The following is a 15393-nucleotide window of genomic DNA, read 5'->3' as shown; positions in this document are numbered from 1 at the left end:
TCATGTTGTAAATTAATGAGTTCTAGTTGAAACTTTGCAGCGCATCCTTAATTCCCACGCTGAATTGAGTTGCGAATAATTTCATTAAAGGAAGTAATTCTTTAAAATTCTAAAAATTAAATTTATATAAATGTACCCCAAAACGTGCTTCAAATTGATTAATAAAATCACCAATTATGGATATGTTTAACCATAAGAATAAATAATTAAATTTAAACATTATTAAAAAATTTAAAAAGTTAGTTATTCTAGAGGGGCCGCAAAAAAATCCTGGGGGCCGCATTTGAGAACCGCTGCTCTAGACGATTGTTTGATAATAAATTTGAAATTTCTACATTATCGCTGTAAGGGCTCTCAGTTTATCAAATCGCAAATTTGTCAAGTCTGATATGATTTTCTTTTTAAATATTAAAATATTACCGAAAAACAAACATTTATAGGAGTAGAAAACTTACAGATTTCACATGAGTTTATAACGCCCCTATAACACTTCTTTTAACGTGGAAGTAGTACTTATTGAATAGATCCTCCATTTTATTCATACCAAAATGAGCCTGAATATGGAGTGCGGAGATAGAAACTTCCATCTCTTTTTCATTATCCAAGCAAATTAAGAGCTTTTGATTTCTATTCGAATATGTAAAGTACATTTTGTCGCTAATCATCATGAATTTTTTTTGCTTTTTGCTGGAGCCAGAATTTATTGTGTTTGTTCAGAATTGTAATCGTTTTCTCCTTTAAGGATTTGTTCAATTATTAGGTTTCATGCGAGCATTTTACATAGCCTCTGTATGGAGACATCTTTTTCATACAGCGCTATTATACGTCGCACCACGCTACTGTCGAATTGCGTGGCGTGTTGCGCTACTATCGTGATATTGATTTAAACGCGTTCGGTAGCTCGTAGTGCATGGTTGCTCACAGATTCTTTATTTTTTATTAATTCACAAACAATGTCAATTAATAGCGTGTACCATTGATGATCCTGGTTATAGTAGTTTTATACTGGGATCACTTGTTGGATTAAAATAATAATTTAAGGAGACAATCTTTTATCACGAAATTGAATTCATTTTTCGAGTCAATCTTGGCCAGAATTCTTAGTGTACTTATCAACGAATAAATTGACTAGCGCAAAGCATGGACTGGACTCCAGTTACAGCATAAGGCCTTCTTTTAGCTCTAAAGAAAAGAAAAAAATTTTCTTCGAGGACAATATGGATTTAAATGCGACATATTAACTGAAGTAATTTTGAATTTAAATATGTACAACCATATTCTCTTTTTATGAATCCCATAAAAAGTATATTCTTTGTATAAAGCGTCTTGTGATTTCTGAAAATTTTGTTTTGATTTAACATTATTGCTTTCGTACAAACTTTAATGCTTGTTTATATACAGTTTAAAAGCTAATTTTTTGACCCCTGACGCTAATGCTTAATTCATTAACACTAATTCTCAAAAAGTCGACACTAAAGTTTGCGTTTTCTACGATTTTTAGCCATTGCAAATCAACAAGACACGTGAAGGCCATGACTGTCAGAAACAGAATAAAATCTTGTTTTTTGTTGAGACAGAAACAGTAAAAGAAGATTTTGTAATTTTGGCGGAACTAGTTTCAACATACCATAGCTTCATCAGCTTTGCCCCTCTGACCCTCGGGACTTAAATTTGCACTGAAAAAAAATCCACCAAACAGAACATCAGCAAAATCTTCTCTCTACCAAAGACTTCTCCTGCAAACTTGTCCTTCTCACAACCCACGAAGAATAACAACAAGCACCCTAACCTGGACTACAACTCCGGGCGGAACTTGAATGAACGCGTCAGTAACAACCTGGCTGAAGGCGACATCCGAGCTGCTATCCGCACTGTCATGAACGACGACACGGTCTTACTTCCAACTCCCGACGTTCTCGATAAGCTGAAAACCAAACATTCGGACCCTCCCGTCGACCTCCGACTTCTTGAACGTCCAAGAGACACTTCAGTTCTAACTCTGACGAACGAGGAAATCAAGCGTTCAATTCGATCTTTCGGGAAAAGCAGCTGTGGGGGCCTAGACGGACTATTCCTTTTTTCTACTGAAAAACAGTCTTCACATGCCAAGATTCCTTTTCGCTCTACGTTGCCTACCATGCTTCTCTCAGCCTGACATCTTGAATTCCCTGGATTCTTCTTTGAGATCCACAGCCGAATCAATTCTCAACGTAAAATTTGATGACATTGGGTGGAGACAAGGAAAACTTTCCGTCAGGTTTGAAGGTATTGAATTTCGCTCGCCAAAGGATCTGACCCCGCAAGCATATCTTTGGTCTAGCTTTGGTTTCATCTTCGATGTGTATCAGCCGTCACCTAGCCAATGAGATTCTACTCTCCTATAACGAACTCTCATTGCATTTGCCGGCTGAAGTTGTATCGAATTTCTGAACCGACGCTAACTTACCCCTCCCGTCCGACATGTCCGTGCAACGGAAATGGGATGAAATCTGGGCCGCCGACTCGTTTTCGAAGATGAAACCAGAGCTAGACCAACACTGGCTAGCGTGCCTACTCTCGGCCGCACATCCTCACAGCGGCGCATGGCTCGGCGTCTACCCATCTACATCAACCGGAACCTTTTTGGATGACGACTGCCTGAGGATCGGGATCTCCCGATGTGGAGCCAAAGTCGACGCTAAAGGGCTCCACCCTCTTTCGTGTTGCAGGAGTGCCGGTCGAAGTCCTTGCCACGCCTCGCTAAATGACGTCGTGTTTAGAGCCCTCAAGGCTGCAGGCTTTCCGTCACAACTTGAGCCTGTCGGATTAGACCGTGGTGACGGCAAACGCCCAGACGGAATGACAATCTTTCCTTTTCGGGACGGCAAGTGCCTCGTCTGGGGTGCTACGTGAATCGATTCTTTCTCCCCATTGGCAATCATGTCATCTGCTACTTCCCCGGAAAAGGCTGAGACGGCCAAAATTAAAAAATACCAAGAACTTGGACGCCAAAATTAAAAAATACCAAACTCCTACCAATCGCTTTGGAGACATCGGGCGTCGCCGGTCCTCTTACCTCGGCCTTCATCAGCGACATCGGGAGGAAATTGGCCCACAGGATGAAAGACCCACGCGAGGTTTCGTGGCTATTGAAGCGGATATCTATCGCCATTCTCCGTGGCAACACGCATGCGGTACTTTTCGCAAGAGGGTGCGTGCTTTAGCCCCCCCGGAGTTTCCCCTCTGCCCATTCCTTACTTAATTTGTTTTCATTTGAAATTTCAAATTATTAACATATCAAGATAATTCGAAAAATTGTACAAGCTTAATTTTATTGATAAGTAAAACTAAGGTAAACAATAAGGTGTGATGTGCCGGAAATAAAGGGTGGACTGTATTCGACCCTATTTGAAATACCCTGGGTCAAGTGTTATTTTTTATTTGATTTTTGGGATTTTGACAGATTCGAAAAAAACATTTTCAGATTATTCATTTCTATGTATCACATGATAAATGAATATTATAAATTTCATTCTGGAAAATAAAAAATGGGAAATCTAATAAAGAAATAAGTGACTATATAAACATGCCTTAATCCTCAATAAGTCAAATATTTTTTCAATAGAGAAAATCTGGTGATATTGAGAGCAAACCGCGTGGTGGAAACCGTTCTTCCAAATTGAATGATTTACACAACCAAAACATTCTTATTTTGATCGACGATAATCAATTATTAACACTATCAAAGCTAAAAGACGTGTTGTTTTAGGAATATAGGATAAACATTAGTCTGAGTACAATTAACAGAGGTCTTAAAAACTTTCACTACAGAGTGAAATAAATTGTGAAAAGATTAGCAAGGAAAAATATTGATAATATCATTGCACTAAGAAAAAGATATCCAGATAATTTACGAATTTTACAAATTAGAATCGAAAATAAGACTATCATTTTTCTCGCTGAAGTAAGATTTGCAGTTTATACACATTCGAAAATCGAGGTCCGTATAAAAGTATTTAGCTTAATGCACACCTTCGAGTTGTCACACACTGGTTGAACTCAAATTTTCTGGACCGTCTCAGGTCATACTTATTGTCGAGCAAAAGTTTGGGGAAACCTCACCATTTCGTTATATTTTCATGTATAATCACGATAAAGCATACTTCCGCACTTCGTGACTAAATGATTAACGGTCATCGCTTTAGTTTTACAGTGGTTACACTGTTTCCGTTGACCATTAAAAAAGTTACTGTCCTGCTAATATGAGAATAACCCTTCTAATTGGTGAGAGTTATTCCCATATTTCAGCCATTTTGATGACGACGAACGTCAATGTGCGTGTTGTCCAGGCTGCTAAAGAGAGTCTTGTGATGGACTTTTAAGCTGATTTTTTTTATAGCGATTTCCTCTGAAGTTTGATCAACTCCTTCACATTAACTTGGATAGCACCCAGACAATACTTAGCCGACACGTAGTTTTTTATAGTCTCTATTTGTGTATCACGCTCTTCTTTAACAGCAAGGATGGCAATCTTTCTTTGGGATACACTCGACTCACTCCACAAAGTGTCGTGCATCTTAGTAAGAATTCGCTCAAGTAAGTGTACGATGTTACTCAGTACACGTCATAGTTTCCCGCGAGACAAGTATAATCTCTTTTTATTGCCTGATAATTCGTGGACGTGATTCTCTTGGAGTACTCTTCGGACAATAAGCTTCATTTCATCGTACTCATTCGGCTCGAATTCGATCAGGCTAACGTATTAGTTTAGCAATGAGATCGTGTACTTGTTCAAGGCATGAAATAAGTTCCATGCATAGGGGAGTTTTACATAAAATTGCCTCCCTACTTTGCACAGCCTCCACTACAGACTTTCTCGTTTAGAGTATGATTAATGAGGCTGTGGTCTCACCCAGGGGCTGTCTATGCCGGAAGCTCCGAATTGGTTTGACGAGTGACGCCTTCGTGATATTTCATCACACACGGACTTCAGACATGTATAGACATCCGAATGGGATGTCACGAACTTCCTAGCCTCGTTACTTCCGCCAAGAACTAAAGAAAACTGATGAGATAAATACTCAATAATTTCGGATTCGTTAGAATAATTTGAAAATCAGGTATACAGTGCCTGACAAAAAAATTGGATTTGTAATAAATCGACTTTTTTAAAATAAATTATAATTTAATTTTCTTACATCATTCTTGGTAAAATTAGAATTATTTTTTTAATTTTTAAACTCATGTATTTTTCAACAAGATAATGCTTCATGCCACAGTTCTCGAGTAGTTAAAAAATTTATATGCGATAGAAAATATAAAATTCTTGATTGGCCGTCTCAATCACCTGACCTTAATCTAATTGAGCATGTTTGGGCAATGATGAAGAGAAAATTATTGCAAAAACCGCCGAAAAACTTGAAAGATTTGGAGACAAAATTAATTGTGATATAGGAGTCAATACCGAAAAAATACCTAGAAAATTTAGTTATGTCAATGAAAAAAAGAAGTTTGGAAGTTTATGAAGCACGTGGAGGGATATCAACTTATTAAATTTTAATTTGTTTCATTAAAATAAAAAAAATCCAATTTTTTTTGTCCGGCAAATTTTAAATTCTGCTTTAAAATTAAATTCTAAAAGGCAAAAATAATTTTAAAACTTAAAAAAATAATTCTAATTTTGCCAAGAATAATGTAAGAAAATTAAATTATAATTTATTTTTAAAAAAGTCGATTTATTACAAATCCAATTTTTTTTGTCAGGCACTGTATAAGCGTCCGGACGGAATGACGGTCTTCCCATTCAGCGAGGGGAAGTGTCTAGTATGGGATGTAACCTGTGTGGACACCTTTGCTCCCGAACACTCAGTCTGCGTCGTGTGGTGCTACCAATACAAACGGAGGATGTACGCATCGTTTCTGGACGCGTACCACTTCGTCTTAATCGCCGTGAAGACGGGGGGCGTGATTGGGCCCGCGGAAAGAGGATTCTTTCGGTCATTGGAGAAGATCATAACCACCGGGAAACCACCTGGCTGTACCAGAGGGTATCTATATCAATCTTGCGAGGTAACTTGCTTGCTATCAGCGGTGCGGTCCTAATTTCCATCTAATTAAAATAATTAATTTTCTCACTTAAAATATTATAATGAAATAGCAGAATACAAAATACAGAGAAAAAATAAAAGGCTAAAGTAAAATAGAACAAGAAATGATAAATTTATACAAAGGACAATGACACAAAGAATAAAGCCATCACGGATAGAAGCGTGCCAAAAACCCGTTTTTATATTAAGGATGATATAAAATGAATCCCTGCGTCAGACTGTGGTACTTATACAGACATGTTCCCAATTAATTAATTAAATTTTTACTTTTAAAACATAGTAAAATTTTTTTAAGTATCAAATATTTCTTGAATAAAGACGTAAAAATATTAATAAACATAAAATCAAACTTTTCTAAATACTACATTCAGAATGATGGCGTTTTAAGGTATCCAATGAACAGGCAGTGGGAGGGCACATATTTTTAAGAATTTTATCGCATACAAAACATTTTTTAGAGAACAAATCTACGTATGTCTCCAGAAAATACTAAAATATAACAAAACTCTTTAAAACCATAAATCTTTTAATTCCATAAGCAATTCTTCCCGGATTAGAACACACACTCATGAATACAGCAATTATAGTATCATTAGCCTAAAACTATAAAACAAAAAAACCTCCCGAAATACCCTAAACCGCGACTTTTTAACAAATCCAGATTATTTGACCGCTCGCTAATCCCTCGAACTACAATAGTTGAAAATGTATTTAAATGTAAAACGAAATTAACGTCCATACAATCGCCCACGTGAATCTATATTTAAGTTAAAAAATAAACTTGGAGAAGTGAATATCCTTCCATTTTTACAGCACTAAGTCCTTTAAATAAATTGCACATGTTTATCACGTAATGGGCAATATCAAAATTGGTATTCCAGTCAAAATCATGATTATCAATTTTATCAAATGTGGAAAGTCTTTTTAAACCATTTTGAATTTCATCGTGATTTTTGATTATTGTGTTGCACCAATTTATAAGTTGAGTCAGGCAATCACAAATAAGGTCGTTAGTCATGTTCAGGCTAATGGGAAATGGTAGACCAATGTTTGTGTTGTATTTTAAAAGGCTGAGTGTTCCCTGGCGTATGATATCTCTGACAGTTACAGTTTATAATGTACCTCATAGCAAGATTTATAGAAAGAATGTTTGTGGCTTTTTCAGGATTTGCTTATTTTTCAAAATTTCGGTTTCATTGTTGATTTGAATTATTTTTTCAGCCATTTCTTTCAAGTCAATAATACTTTGAATTCCATGGTGAAACCGATCGTTAGGAATAAACCAACAGCGGACATCAAAAAAATGTTTTAAATTAATTTAGAATAAATAATTTAATTTAATTATTTAAAAATTTTATAAAAACAAGTTGGATCTTTTATTTATATTCCTTTGATTTTAATGACTTCTCAAAAATCAGAAGAAAACGAAATAATTGATAAAAATGTTTTACTAACTAAGTTTATCACAAATTGAAAGTTTGAGCACTTAGGTTCTTAGCAAATAAAATTAAAATTATTTTGATGTCTATTTTCTCAATTTAGTTTGATTGAACTTGGTCGTTTTAAATGCGTGGAATGTCTTTTTAGTCTCAAGTTTAGGGTAAATAAATATGAGACTTTGCTAAGAGATCAAACAGATTGACTTACAGTTTTACATCGATAATATTAAAATTTATTATTTCATTTTTATTCTTTATTTAATTAATTTTTAAATATTTTTAAGCATGCCAGCGTAGCTTAGTCGCAACTTGAAGCAAAAGATTTCCGAATCATTAATGAAAGGAGATATTTCTGAAAGAAAAATTTGTCGATTATATAATATTGGAAAGGAACTGTCTCAAGAATTAAAAAGAAATTGGAAAAGGATTTTCAAAAGCAGAAACGTGCTCTGATGAACACTCGTTTAAGAACTTTGAATCAGATCTTTCTATTCGAATTAGTCTTTGAGAGAATTTGAGAGAAAAATTTGAGAGAAGATGGGATTTCAGTTTCAGGATTTCTCCTGAAAACTGTTGCAAAAAAAATTGCATCGAACCTTAACTTCGATAATTTTAAAGCATCGAATGGATGGTTGGAATCGTTTTAAAAAACGTCACGAATTACTGTTTAAAGTAATTTCCGGAGAAAATAACTCGTGCGACAAAGATAAGATCGAAGATTTTTTTAATGATTACGACAATTTATTTGATAAATTCGAGAAAAGATATTTTCAACTGTGACGAAACATCCCTTTTTGTCAAAAAGAATTCATGTAAATCATTTGTATCTTCGAATGACGACTGTTTCGGTAAAACAAAAAGTAAAGAACGAGTTTCGGTTCTTTTATGCTCGATGACGATTGATATTTTCGATAAATGGTTACAGAAGATAAACTTCGAAATGGCTCAAAAAACAGAAAAATTTTGATTCTTATGGATAATGGACCGTGCCACAAATTACAAGAATATTCAAATTTATCATTTCTTAAATTTCCTAAAAATACAACAGCACTTCTTCAACCTTTAGATATGGGGATCATAAATTCGTTTAAAGCCTATTATAGCAACGTTCTTTATGAAATGATATGATCTTAAAAAATACTATTCGACTTTATTGAAAATTAATATGAGGCAAATAATCGCATATGTGGGAGAAGCATGGAGTCGAGTAACAACAACAAAAATTGTCAATTGTTGGATGAAAATAAACTAACAGAGAACATGTTTTCCTGAAATTAATTCAAAAAAGAATCTAAATTAATTGATAAGCATGTTTTAGCTTTAATGGATCTTGAAATAAACGGAATTGAGGATAATGATACTTTGTATAATGGAAATGATGAAATTGAAGGGTCCGACTTAAAAGATTCAATGAGAATAATTAATGATCTTGAAACTTCCTTATTTAACACTTGCCCTGAAGGACTCAAAGAATACTATGAATTCAAGATAAAAATGTCGAAGATTCTAAGAAATAAATATAATATTGGATTCAAAATAACTGATTATTTTTCATAGAATAAATTAATTCCTCTTTTTTAATACGAAAAAACATATTTTATTATTAAAAATACAGATATTTGCTTTTAAAATGTAAAAATTATATATACCTCTATCTTTGGGGCACCCTCTATATTTGGGGCACTTTTCTATTGGGGCAAGTCGTACGTAATTCTCAAAAAGTCAACACTAAAGCTTGCGTTTTCTGCGGTTTCTAAATCAACAAGACAAGTGAAGGCCATGATTGTGCAGAAACAGAATAAAACCTTATCTACGTTTTTCGTTGAGACTAATAGTAAAAGAAGAAGATCTTGTAATTTTCGCGGAACTAGTTTCAACATACCATGGCGTTATTCATCACCACAGCTTTTCCAGTAAAGACTGTGGCATCCAGTCAAGTCCGGCCAGACAAGTTTTCCTGTCAATTTCAATGTGAACTGTGAAGGAGTATTATGAATGCACTTTGGAGAAACTGTAGAAACATATTGATCTCGTTAAAGCAGAACTGATGATAAAAATGAACTTTTCAAAAATGGTTTAATGACTTTTACTGGTTCATCAGCAAAGAAAAAAATCTTCTTCAAGGGCAAAAGTACACAGAAAATATAAATTTAAAAGCGACATGGATTGATTTTTGAACTTTTGAAAAAATAAATCTTTTGCACATTTTCCATGTTTTAGTATTTTTTACTTTTACGCCTTAAATATTTTTCTATCATTGTGAAATTGATTACAGGTTTAAATGTTGATAGGCCAACACTGCGTTATCATCACTCTAAGCTGCACACCAGACTATGTTGCTTTGGATTTCAATATGTCGTTCTTCGTAAACTTTCGTTCTAAAGATCTTAGAATGGATGGTCTTAGGGTGTCACAAGACAAAAATTTGCCAACCCTATGTATATCTAATATAAATCAACAACCCCATACAAGTATGTCTTGATAAACATTGGATGAATTTGGGGATACAAATGCAATGCTTTTAATGCTGAATCAGATGATCTAATCCAAAAAGACTTATCTCTAACACAACTGGATTAGAGCTGTCTTTAAATTAGTGAACTCAAATTTTAGAAAAAAATTAAGTTAGAAATGTGTCTATAGTATTTTAAAAACTAAAATAAATAATAAATTGACACCTTTGGTGGTTGGTCACATTGACGGAAAATGAAAACGTCAATGCTGATAAAAGCATTTTTCTCAACCGGACGACCTCTACCAAAAACAGGGACCACGATTTATGAGATCGTCTCAAGAATAAATCCCCGAATGTATTCATTTCTGGGACTCGTGTCGGTCACCGGGTATTTCTCCTTTTCTTTCAACGTCCTCCACATGACCAGACAAGTGGAAATTGGAAAGAAACGATACATCCACAGTCTTTCTGAGTTTGTGTCACAACACGATGTCGCGGTCAGTCTCCTCTCCTCTGTCCTTGGATTGGCTTTTTCCGTGGTCTTTCTTTTTTGTCCGGCGAGGGTTGTCCACAATATTCGACTCGTTGATTCCGACACTGTGAGAGTTCAGACTTTCTTTATTCTTAAAAGTTGGGTTCCTTCGTCGTGCCGTTTCGAGATATTTCCTTCAGGACTTCTCGCCACTCGAGGGGGCGACTTTTTTCCTTTAAAGTGAAAGGTCGTCCGTTCCTTTATTACATGGCCACGAGTGGACACATTCCTAATACACATTATTTTGACACTGTTTTTGCTCTTAAGAGGAATTTCTAATATTTTAATTTTTTTTCTAATTGTTTTGTTTTTTTATTTAAATAATACATTTGTGCAGGTCATGCTTAAAGGTTAGTGGTGCATAAGTGAAATAGGTACCCCAAAAGAGCATGATTCGTACATCAAAACAGCCATTGTGGACAAAATCAAATGCCGCCCAACCCAGTGCAGTCTGGAGTGCAAGAATTTCTGTCCAGTCGTCAAAACAGGAAAAACGTGCATTGTCGTGGAAAAGCAGTCCAAAATTGCCGACATTTCCGAAACTCTCTGCATTGGCTGTGGAATCTGTCAGAAGGTAGAGGAGACTGACCACTCAGAAATGTCCCTTCAACGCCATCAGCATCATCAACCTCCCCACCAACCTCAAAAACCTGACCACCCACCGCTACGGTCCCAACCAATTCAAACTCCACCGCCTCCCAATTCCCCGTCCAGGAGAAGTCCTCGGATTGGTCGGGGCAAATGGGACAGGCAAGACTACAGCCCTCAAAATATTGGCGGGAAAACTAAAGCCGAATTTGGGGGATTATGGGGTGGGTGGTCTTACTGATGTGTAGAACCAGCCCGGATGGGAGCACATTGTGAGGCATTACCGGGGAAATGAGTTGCAGAACTATTTTAAGCAGATGTTGGAGAACAAACTAAAGATTGTGATGAAGCCACAGTTCGTTGATGGACTGCCGAAATCCCTGACTGTTGTCTTCTTTGCTTTATTGAAGGGGACAGTCCTCGAACTGCTCAAAAGAAGGCTGACGGGGGAAATCTTCAACAAGTAATGGATATGCTGGGTAGTCTGTTGTTGTGACTGTGCAGAGCTGAATAACGTGGCGGACCAGTCAGTGGACACTCTGTCGGGGGGAGAACTGCAGAGGTTCACGATTGCTTTGGTGTGTGTGCAGGAAGCAGATATGTGAGAGTGTGAGTGACTCGTAGTTATATTTTTGACGAGCCGACGAGTTATTTGGATGTTAAGCAGAGAATGCGAGTGGCCCACGCAATTAGAAGTCTTCTTTCTCGTCGGAAATTTGTGATTGTGGCTGAACATGATTTGGCTGTGTTGGATTATTTGTCGGACTTTGTGTGTGTGCTTTACGGGCAGCCGGGGTGTTACGGAGTCATTACTCTCCCTGCCTCTGTCCGCAACGGTCCTTTCTATCACTTATTTGTAGGAATCAACATTTTTCTCAGGGGGAAGATCCCCACGGAGAACCTCGTTTTTCGAAAAAACGAGTTGGTTTTTAAAATATCCGAGATTGGGCGGACTAATCTAGACCACGTGCACACTCACTCTTATCCGGCTATGAAGAAACGACTGGGTTGTTTTCTCTGGTTATTTAGACAATTTTGAGTTGACTGTTCGCCCCGGGTATTTTAATAGTTCGGAGATTATTGTCATGTTGGGGGAGAACGGGACGGGCAAGACTACATTTATCAGAATGTTGGCGGGAAACCAGAAACCGGACACGGAAGGTATTGTGGGTAATGAGGGGTAGATTGTGTGCCTGTGTGGAATATCAGCTACAAGCCTCAGAAGATATCCCCCAAGTTTAAGGGCAATGTCGGTCAATTGTTGGGAGAGAAGATTCCCAGTCTGGTCAACCATCCTCAGTTTGTGGCCGACGTGATTCGTCCACTCGAGATAACCTCGTTGATGGGGAAGGCGGTGGGAGTTGGTGGTGATGGCGTAGGTACAGACACTGTCCGGAGGGGAGTTACAACGTGTGGGAATAGCCCTGTGTTTGGGGAAGCCTGCGGATATTTACTTGCTTGATGAGCCCAGTGCTTATCTCGACTCGGAGCTGCGCATTGAGGCGTCCCGGGTCATTCGCAGGTAGGCCGACTGCTTGACTGAAGGTTTATAATGCACTCCAAGAAGATTGCCTTTGTGGTGGAACACGACTTTATAATGGCTAATTATTTGGCTGATCGGGTGATTGTGTTCGACGGTGTCCCGGCTGTGGCCTGCACTGCCTCCCCGTTCTACTTTATGCTTATTGAAGGCCCATGGACATGATTCCCGGTCTCAACACCTTTCTCCGCCAGATCAACATAACATACAGACGGGACTGGGAGACTAATCGTCCTCGAATAAACAAGCCTAATTCCGCAAAGGTGTGTTTTGTGAGGAATATGCCAGGACATTGAGCAAAAGAATGCGGGGGACTATTTCCTGGCCGGGCGACCCGATTCGAAGGATGATTAGCATATTTAGTGAATTGTTTGTTGAACTATTGGGATATTAGTAGATTAGGCAGTCCGTAACAACGCAGATTGTACACCGCATGCAGTCCGTATTCCCCCGTCGGACGCATTAGTCGGTCAAAGTCGACTTGGCCTTGTTCTGAACGTTAAACTTCTCACTCACCATTCGAGTCCACGTTTTTGTTTTTTTTGGCAGAATGTCTGGCCTTAACTATTTCTTTGACGGCATTGGGCAGTCTTCTGTTTTCATATCGCTGCAACAAGTAGGCCTGTCCAGTGGTTAGTCCATTCCCCAGCATATCTGGAATGGTCACCCTCTCACTACCATTCAGTAGCATATATAGTCTTGACGAGTTTTCGTAGTACGAACTGCTGTAGGAATTGGACATGACACAGTCTACTCCGGCGAGGGAAAGAATCAGGGCGGTCTCCATCGACACTCCCAAACCGCCTTCCCCTTGTTTGTACACTCCCTTAGTCCTCATTCGATCAAAAATAAAAAAAATCCTGCACTCTAAGAGTGAAGAAGGAGAGTACCCTCCAAGTTGAGTGCCGAGATTGCATGGTGTGGGAGGTAGTCCTCAATTTGCTGAAATCCGTAAAACACGAACGATTTGCTGTCCTCCAAATATATTTCCAACTCCCCCGGACTAGATTGATCCTTCCTCATTACCTGGCCACATGGTCGTCCCCCAGCACTCCCAACCAACGAGGAGTCAGAAAATGTTCATAATCCCGAAGGAGATGTTTGAACAGATCACATGGACGAAATTCGTCCTGGTCTAAGACTATAAAGAGGAGACCACCCGTCGGTTGGTACTCGTTGAGGGGGTCCACCGCATCTAAAAATGAGAGGGCATAGAGAACATCTGATGCCCATGCAGTCCACTTTCTCGCAGTTCGGAGGGGTTTGTCTGCTTAGGGATGCCTTCAATAAAGCATGGGGACAACGATTTTGGCTTGTTTGATGGACGTCTCTTTTATGTTGGGAATCCTCGACGGACGGAGAATGTCCTGCTTCCTCTTTTCGTTTATTTGTTGTTGGCCTGCTCGTCAATAAACTGTACTTTTCTCTTCTCTTTTGTACCGCCAGTGCAACATTTGCTGCGAAAAGTCCCGCGTGGTAGAAGAAGTGGCGGTGAGATCAAAGAGTGACTCAAACGGTGTGTCCATCATGACTTTGTCTGCCAGGAATACGACAACGTCACTTTCCCCAAAAAACTGTCCCTCTGGTCTACAAATGAAATGCCTCCACTGCCTCAGTAGTGACAGGAGAGGACGCAAATGAGACTCGATTAGGGCGGAGAGACGGCTCAGTTGGCTGTCCAGGTTGGCCGACAGTTCGGCCAGTTCAAGCATAAATTCCTTGTTCAACGTCTTGGGGTCTTTGGTGTCCATTTTGACCGCCTGTTTGTGTTCAAAAACGTAGACGGAGGTGTTGACAAATGTGGTATATTCTTCTTTCGCACAAATCAGATTTTTCTGCTGGAGACGGGACAGTCTGACACGTGCGACAGAACAACTCAGTTTTCCTACTTTGAACATTCCGGTCTACCTTTCCCACTGCTCTTGGAGATGACTGCACCGTAGAGCCAGTCGCTGCAAGATGACAAGTTTTTACTTACTTGACGTGTTGCATAACCATTAGAGAAGGCGGCAGATCCTTGTATTGGTCGAAGAATGACAAACTGATTTGTGTCCTCTGCCACGACTAGACATTGAATGGCGAGGATAACTTTGTACTCCATCAGTGCAGCCTCCACCTTCTGTAATTCAAACGTACAGTTGACACGGGAAAATATGTACAATTCGTGACACTTGGAACTTGTATTGAGCTTTTTCTCAAAAATATTTCTGATTTGGAGTAGACAAGCCAGTTTGGAGTCATGAGGCACGTGGTTGGACCGAAGGAGCACTTTCCTCATCCACAGAGAGGCTTTGGCACTCTATAATAATAATCCGAGAGCCTAACTTGGAGAAGTGACACGAGCTGGGCAGTGAGGAAAGAGTCAAGACAGCCAATAGAGTCCACCAAGAGAAGACTGAGTTGGGCTGTGTCCCCTCCGTGTTTGATCGACCAGTGGAGTGACTGGAGGAATATTTCTGAGCCCTGTTTGAGCAGCCACACCGCCTTTCCGACATCTGTGAATGCGTGTTCTGTAACTTGTTCTGTCCAGGGGTCCATTTTTGTGGAGTAGTGAAAGGAGAGGAACAGACAGCGACAAATCAGGCCGAGACATCGACCTTGATTTCCATTTGTCCTCAGAGCAGAACAGGCCAGCACCAGACTGGTCTCCCTCGCTGTTCTGGAAAGTCAAAAATGGGACTCCACCTATAGAACTCGCTCCACTCCTGTGTTTCCCGTGTGATGTCTACTCCCACCATGCAAAACCCCTGCCA

General features: G+C 38.8%; 1 pseudogene; it reads left to right on the top strand.

Annotated features, from left to right (window-relative positions):
- Positions 1 to 2460: 2460 nt before the first annotated feature.
- LOC115228983 lies at positions 2461 to 12562 on the top strand (annotated as a pseudogene).
- The last annotated feature ends 2831 nt before the right edge of the window (positions 12563 to 15393 follow it).

Source organism: Octopus sinensis, unplaced genomic scaffold (assembly GCF_006345805.1).
Source record: "Octopus sinensis unplaced genomic scaffold, ASM634580v1 Contig11546, whole genome shotgun sequence".
NCBI classification, from domain to species: Eukaryota; Metazoa; Mollusca; class Cephalopoda; order Octopoda; family Octopodidae; genus Octopus; species Octopus sinensis.
The sequence above is the reverse complement of the archived record's forward strand: the minus strand, read 5'-3'. Positions and strand labels throughout refer to the sequence as shown.